Source organism: Pan troglodytes, chromosome 5, assembly GCF_028858775.2.
Source record: "Pan troglodytes isolate AG18354 chromosome 5, NHGRI_mPanTro3-v2.0_pri, whole genome shotgun sequence".
Taxonomy (NCBI): domain Eukaryota; kingdom Metazoa; phylum Chordata; class Mammalia; order Primates; family Hominidae; genus Pan; species Pan troglodytes.
In genome coordinates, this window is record NC_072403.2 from 54,047,933 (window position 1) to 54,056,519 (window position 8,587).

Sequence of the window (8,587 nt, forward strand, 5' to 3'; positions counted from 1 at the left end):
ATGCATACCAAAGTATAATGATTGTCTCTAAAAAACACACTTACGTGATTCCTTGAGTTTTCAGTTGAATGAGCTGCTTTGGGTGTGTGTGTGTGTAACACCACTTTACCTGAAAGAACAATTGACACACAAACTATGGTTGTACAGACGTGTTTACTTGTCAGACATTTTATTGAAAAGAAATGTGATAAGCCTGCCATTTCAAGGAAAACAATGATAGTATTTGTTGACCATGATAAAATTTGTGATTTTAAGTAAAAGTTAGAATTTTTAAACATTTGAATCTGTCACTATGAGTTTGGCCTTCTTTGATGAGATTGGTGGCTATATTATATGTGATTTTTAATATTGTAGAATACAATGTGTCACCAGTGAGAAATATATATCACTCAATGAACAAATATTTTCCAAATGGCCAATTAGTAAAATAATAAAGTTTAGGCATCAGTAAAAGAACCATTCAATGTGCAAGAGAGACAAATGGATTTCATCGTCACTGAGTATGAAGTGTTAATTTCACATTGCACCTGATCTTTAAGAAACTATGGCTTATCTAGTTTTGGGGCAGTATCAAAGAATGGTAGCCACAATTATCTGAAAAGGCTATGAAAATAATCTTCCCTTTTCAAACTACATGAAGCTGAATTTTCTTTATCAACTTTAAGCAAAATAATATATTTCAACATTGAGTAACCAACATGAGAATCTTCAGTTAAGCCAGAGAGCAGGAAAACTGGAAGGAAAATAAAACGATGTCCCTCTCCTCATCAACTATTTTGAAAATCTAGTTACTTTTCATAAAATAGTTCATTTGTGAAAACATATAATAAGTGTGTCATTGTTTTAAATATATGTAAATTTTTTTAGTTTTAATTTTTAATATAGAACAAGCATAGACATAACCCACATAGAAAAGGACCTTTAGAATCATATACATTTTTTAGGAGTGAAAATGGACCAAAAGTTTGAGAACTATTGATCTTGATTATTGTTACCTATTTCTAAAACTTTGGAACACAGACCTCTCTGTCTCTGTGGTAACGTTGCTTCTTTAAAACATGCCCTTTTTTTTTTCAAATAATTAAACTATTGGTAAGATATATATATTTAACCTACAGCATGAGTGAATATACAAATTTCTGAAGATGTACAAAACTGAAAAGTGGGTAATTTTCTTTCCGCAGCTGTACTTTCAGGTTGTATAGGTTGAAGTTCACTTTTTCCCCTTTTAGGTTCTTTATGTATGGAAACACTTAAACATACGTTAAAGAGAATAGTATACTGAACTTCCATGGACTTATCCAGCTACAATTGTTATCAATATTTTGCCATTCTTGCTTTAATCCGCATTTCTCCATTGTTTTTTCTTTTTACTGGATTATTTTTTTTTAAAATCCAGAAATCATCTTTTCATTCACAAATGCTTCATTGTTTCAACAGATAAATAATTTTAATCATATAGTCATCTTTTTAATCCAGTAAAATAAAGAAAAATTCTTTAAATTCGCCTGATGGCCAATCTATGTTCAAACAATCTATTGCTTTCAAAAATGTCTTCATGTTTTGTTTGCCAATATGAGGATGTAAGCAAACCCGTACTTTGTATATAGATTATATATCCTTTAATACATAACAGTTCCCCTCTCCTCTTTAAAATGCCAATTATATATTGAAGGAAATAGTGAATTCTCATATAAAATTTGCCTTATTCTGCATTTTGCGGATGGTGGCCTTCTGGTGTTTACTGTATTCCTTTATCCCATTTATTTCCCATAAATTTGATAGATATAGAGACTTGATTAGATTCACACTCAATTTTTTTTTTTTTTTGGGAGGGGAAGGAGAAGCTGGAGTAATTCATAGGTAGAGCTGTATATTTATTGTCATATTACACCAGAAGGCATATTACTTATAAAGATTGATCCACGGATTCTGGTGTTATAAACCTGTTAACATCATTTAAATTCTCAAGCAATCTTTCCTTAAATGGCTTTAGCTACTATTGAAAACTATTGCCTATATACAGAATTTCATTAGACTTTTTAAAATAGTGCTTTTTTCTGATTCTTTCATTACTTGTGCTCTTATTAGCTGTGATTTTTCTATAAAAAGAACACTCTTTCATCATCTATTTAGTTATAGTCTACACAGGAAAGGCAAGATAAATACCTGATTGTTTTCTATTTATTTACCAATATTTAAAATATTGTCACCCTGGCAACCTCCAACAGTGACTAATAGGTAATTTTTAAAAATATTGTGATATTTAAATATTTTATGTATTTTAATCCATTGCTCTCATTATACTTCTTGATGATCAAATTATCCCATGTTTGGTCATTGACAGCCTTTTCCCATCAGCTCCTATATATGTAGACACTTCTCTGATTTTCCTGTTTTATTTAACTATATGGTTTGAAACTTCTTTTACAATGTCTTTCATAATTCGCTTGCTTTCTGATATGTCAAGATATCCCAGGTTAGTTTTATGTATTTCCTTCCCCACTCTTAAATCCGTCATTTCTCTAAAGAGCTAGTATGTTTTAGTGGGAAATTATGATACTCTCAGTCTGCAATCTTGACACCAGAGGTTCTTATTACCCCTGATTTATCATTGTCATTTGAATTTTGTAATAAGTAGACCTAGGAAAAGTAATTTTTTTAAAAAGTAAAGGTATATAGATAAAATTGCAATTTAAATTTAACATTACAGGCTTTTTACCTTTTTGATTTTATAATTTTTATCTTTTTACTTACAGTGAAAAATTTGACTTCTGACATCAATATAAGTAATTGCCTATTTTATCTATGTGTCTATATATACATATACAGATGCTTCTAGACTTAAGATGGTTCTAGTCTCAATAAACCCATCATAAGTTGAAAATATCGTAAGATGAAAATACATTTAATACACCCAACATACCAAACAATATAGCTTAGCCTAGCCTACCTTAAATGTTCTCAGAACACTTACATTTGCTTAAAGTGGGGTAAAGTCATCTAACACAGAGCCTATTTTATAATAAAGTTTTGAATGTTTCATGTAGTTTATTGAATACACCACTGAAAGTGAAAAATAATGATTGTATGGATACTTGAAGTATGGTTTCTACTGAACGCTTTATTGCTTTTGCACCATTGTAAAGTCAAAAAATCCTAAGTTTAACCATGGTAAGTCGGAGACTGTCTGTATTTTGAAGTCAGGTAGTGTGAGGCCTACAGGATTGCTCTTTTTCTCAAGATTGCTTACTTCTGAATACAAGTTTTGATAACAGCTCCATCTTCCCCAAGCACGGGTCAAACTCAAAAATTATGCCACCTTCTCAGTCAAAACTCTCATTCCTGTGTCTTGTGTCAGTCATCCTTACCATTTTAAAGTATAAAGTTTTCTTTTTATAACCAAATACAGATCACAAACTCTTCTCTTCATAGTAATTGTACTGTTGATATCCATTGAGTTAGAAATTGTACAGTGATAAAGAGATAATATGCATTCTACAATATTTCTGAAGCAGTGTGTATTTGGTTACTTTCAATGAGATCTGTATAAATGAAGACATAGTAGTGCATTGGAACGTAATACATTTAATTAGCCAATGAACATCCCCCGCTCTGCCCTTGCCTTTGCAGAACCTTTGCAATAATTGAGGTAACTATTGATCGGAATGATTAACAACCAAAGTTATATCTTTTTCAGGGGCAATTGCTTTAGTTTTCCATTTTCAGATTTATTCAACAAAAAGATTTGTTGAATAAATGAAGGGCCCCATATCTTTCTACCAATGGGTGGTATAGCCTTTCTTCTATAAAATGCTTTCTGCTAATGTGTAAACTGGCTGATGTGTTATTCTTTCCAAGCAGCAGAATACCCAAACTCAATTAAAGGGAAGGAGTTTCATTTTGTTTAATTTAATTTTAGAAAACCATTCATGAATGAAGCTTATTCTGTGCTTATATGATACTGGAGCAGGTTGATAGGCAAATATTGTGTCATCTTTTACCATAATTTGGATTGATAAGCACAGTACTTTTCTCTAGCAGCTCTCAGAAAGATAGATTACTTGTGCCACCTGGGTAGTTGCCATTAGACTGATGAAATTTTTTCGAAAGACATTCTGTTCCTGCAGAATGAGGATGAATAGTTTGCCCATCACAATAACTCTGGGCAAGTCCTGGGAGTGCTGCAACAGCAGACTCAATCATACGCAAAAATCTCAGATTCAGAGAGAATATGAAATTAAAATTCTGAAAAATAAAGTATTGCAGAGATTTTCAGGGTATATAGAGATAAGAACATTTGTTCTTTGGCACCATTATCAAGTAATTGGTGATTCAAGAGACTGGGATTGCCAAAAACATGACGAACTGACTCAGACTGACCATCTCGGGGAAAGTAAAGCAGGGTGAGCAGTGGATCTTGTTCACTCGACCTTTTATTTTTATAAAATAATGTTATTTATGGCCTTGCCAGAAATGATTATCCTTAGGGAACTAACGCAGCTCAGAAATCAAATCTAAACAAGAGAGCATTTTACAAACTTCTTGTGTTTTCATAAGTCAAAGGGTCTTTAAAGAGCAAGTTAACAAATTAGCTTCCCATGCACTTTCAATAATATCTGGCAGTGAATCTTCAGGCAATCTCCTGTCTATCTATTTATTTTTCTTATGTTTTAAAGCATATTTGTATTTTTGGGGAACTCAGTCATTTTTATTATGAAGTAATGCTACCTGGTGGAGGGTAGAATAGTGTTTACTTTTATTTTTCTGAATTGAAATAAAGGATTTCTCAAATCTCAAAGTTAGATATAAATTTTTAAACTAAAATACTTTTTCTTCAGTGATCTTCTTTTGCTTGGTGTGTGTGTATTTTTTTCTAAGATATTTCTATTCTGAAAAGTAAAATATTAGAGTAGTCCTCTTAGTCAAAACATCGTGACTGGTGACTGGTTATTAAATCAGAAAATTTAGTTAACATGTAGAATTACAGATAAGCATACACACTGATTTTAAATACTTACACATAAATACACATAACACATATAACACACACAGGGAGTTTTTACTTTGCACAATTCTGATATGCACAAATTTCAGTTATCACAGTTTAGTTAAATACACCAACCCTCCAATAAAAAAGGTTTAAATTTTAGTTACCATAGTATATCAACTGAAAGTGATTCATAACTTTCCAGGAGATCTTCAGTTCACAAGTCACTAAATAAATAACAGATGTGCACCATGATCAATGACCTATCACATCACGTCTCTCAAAGTCTGGCAGTGATTGGCCGATGGACATCTGTTATTCGATACTCACACAACAGCAGTGGTATAGATTTGTTGCCACCTTATCTCCCAGTAATAAATGCATATGACTTGAAAATATGAATAATCAAAAGGGGGAATTGACAAAGATGAAAGTGCAGCCAAGAAATAAAAATTCATGACACTGGAAGTAAAATTCAATTTAAACGTAAATGGAGTTACAGAAGAAATATCTGAGTGTAGGAATGTTAACACTTCTGCCATTAATTATATATATATCCAGAAGAACTTGGTGAAGATGAACTTATCAATATAAATGAGGTAAGCAGTTGTAAGGAAAAGAAGATAACCTAGGTGACAGACAAAATTTAGTGCTTAAAACCTTGGCGATATTTCATGACATTGAAAGCCAAAGGATAAAATGTTGGTAGCTGATCCAAACTTAGGAATATAACAACCCATCTTATATATATATATTTTTTCTGAGCTTTTTGAGAGAAAGTTGCATATATCACACCACGTTTCTTCTAAATATTTTAGTGTGTATTTTCCAAGGACAAGGACATTCTTGCACATAATGACAATGCAGCTATCAAATTTAACAAATTTAACGTACTATTTTATCTACATTCTATATTCCAATTTTGCATATAGACCAAATAATGTCATGAAGGTTTTGCTTTTCTTGACCCAGGATCTAATCCAGAATCATGCATTACCTTCAACTGTTGAATGTCTTTCCTTAGCTTTCTTTTATCTGGACGAGTTCCTCTGCCTTCCTCTGATGAGTTCAGATCAATAATTTTGTAGAATGTTCTCCAGGTTGGCTTTGTCTGAAGTGTCTTCATAATTTTATTCAGGTTATGCTGTCTGAGAGAATTCTACATAAATTATGCAGTGCTCTTTCTAGTGCTAACCATCTGGTTGCTTATGATGTTGCTTTATCCCATTATTCCTTATGTGGTGGCCACTTGCTCTCCTCTGTAAACTTAATATTCTTTTTTTTGGTAATTAATTAGTACTTTAATGGGGAGATTATTTGAGACTGTCTAAATATATTCTTGTTCATCATGTTTTCACCCACAAGTTTTAGCATTCTTTTATCGTTATCTTGCCAACACTAAAATAGAGGGTTTTTGTTGTTGTTGTTGTTGTTTTTGTTTTTGTTTTTAGTTTTTTTTTAATATATATAGCTTGTTTGGTTCTTTGGTATCTACTAGAAGGAGTAGAAAATTTATGTCTACACAAAAACCTGCACATGGATGTTTATAGCAGCTATATTCCTAATTATCAAAGGTTGGAAGCAACCAAGATGTATTTCAGTAGGTGAATGAACAAACTGGGATACATCCAGACATTGGAACATTATTCGGTGCTAAAAATAAAAAGAGCTATTAGGCCATGAAATGAGATGGAGGAAACATAAATGCATAGGACTAAGTGAAAGAGACCAACCTAAAAAGGCTACAAAATGAAAGGTTCCAACTACATGGCATTCTGGAAAAGCCAAAACTGTGGAGACAGAAAAAAAAAAATCAGTGGTTGTCAGGAGAGGGACGAATAGGTGGAGCATAGAGGATTCTTAGCCCAGTGGAACTGTTCTGTGTGGATACTATCATAGTGAATTCATGTCATTATACATTTCTCCAAATAGAATCTACAACCCCAAGAGTGAACCCTAGTGTAACCAATGGAGTTTGGGTGACTATGGCATGCCAATGTAGGTTCATCAATTGTATCAAATGGACCAGTCTGGTGGAGGATGTCAATAATGGGGAGGCTATGCATGTATGGGAGCAAGAGATAGATGGAAAATCTTTGAAACTTTCACTTAATTCTGCTGTGAAGCTAAAACTGCTCTAAAAATAGTCTTTTAAAAAATAACTTTTCTGTATTATGATTTTGCAATGAATTCAGCTGATCTTTAACAGAAACAACTTTCTTTTCAGAAATAGTATATTACTAAAATAAGAAGTACCTCTAGCCCTAAACAGGAAAGGTGAAAAGCACCACTGATTCTTGACACTGATACAATTACAAGAGCAGAAGTGGAAGAGAAAAACATACTAGAAACTAGATTTGAGCATTCATTGTGTTGTAGGTATTTTTCAGAAAATTTAACAAAGGAAATGGAGAGTGTTTCTTAATCCCACAAGTTGGTTTATTAGAGATAAATAAACATAGCTCTTATATTTGTAAAAATAATTTTTGAATGCTGCTTTGCAATAATTGCATTGGCTTTATTCAATAATATTTTCATGGCTGGGACTTCCTGAATAATGGAAGCATAGCAAAACAACATTTTATCTGATAAAAAAAATAGGTAAACTATAATTTAAAGTCACTAGAGCTTGTGCTAGGACATATGGAAAATGGGGAAAAATATTCAAGAGAACCTACTAAATTCTGGTAAGGCTAGAGAAAATTTTTGGTATTTGAGACATGTTTTACCCCATTATCACTACCCACCACTCCAGTTCTTACAAAAGCTCTACCAGACGCATGTACAACCAGGAAGACAAAGGGTCTCTCTCCCCAAAGCTATCATTCTGGGATTAAGATTTCATACTGGGAAGGGCAAGTTGCTGATTTTTCTCATCACCTCTCCCTAGCCTCATGTTGCAGAAGTTCTACCCTTTCCCTGCCTGGAGTCCACTTGTAGAGCAAGGGGTATGCCCAAAGTGTGGAAGGCCAGAAATATCAGGCCTTTCCAATTGCCCCTGCTCCAGCTCACCTGTAGGTCAGAGGTTTCACGCTAACAATAACAAGCCAAGAAAAACAGGAGTTGCCCCTTTGGTCCCTGCTCCCGCTCAATAAGTGAGAGTGACACTTTAAGAAAAGTGAGTCCCTGGTCCCAGCTATGGTGCAGTGGAATAGGAGTTCAGCTCAGTGTGGAAAGCAGGTCATAAGGACCAAGAGTTCTGCAGCTTTCCTGGAGAGGGCTGTTTTGAAACAGAAAGTTGAGACATGCCTGAGGGCTTTGCTGAAAATAACACAGATTTTAATGAAGAGTCATTAGGAGGCCTTGGTGGCTTTATAACACAATGAAAATAGCTGAGTAGCTAGAAGTTCAATAGAGAGAACCAGGGAAACGGAGAGAGAGGAGGAGGATTCTTAGGATCACAGCCTTCTTAGATCTCTGGGGGTTGGAAGGCTGTGCCCATATGCTAAGCTGCACCCACTCGGGAACAATCACTAGGACGTGGGGCAGATATGAAACCATTCCCCAATCCTCAAACAAACCCATCAACACAGGGAAGTCTCATTGACACAGGGGGCTTAAAGTTAATCTTTGAGCAAACATTGACTGATCAGTAAG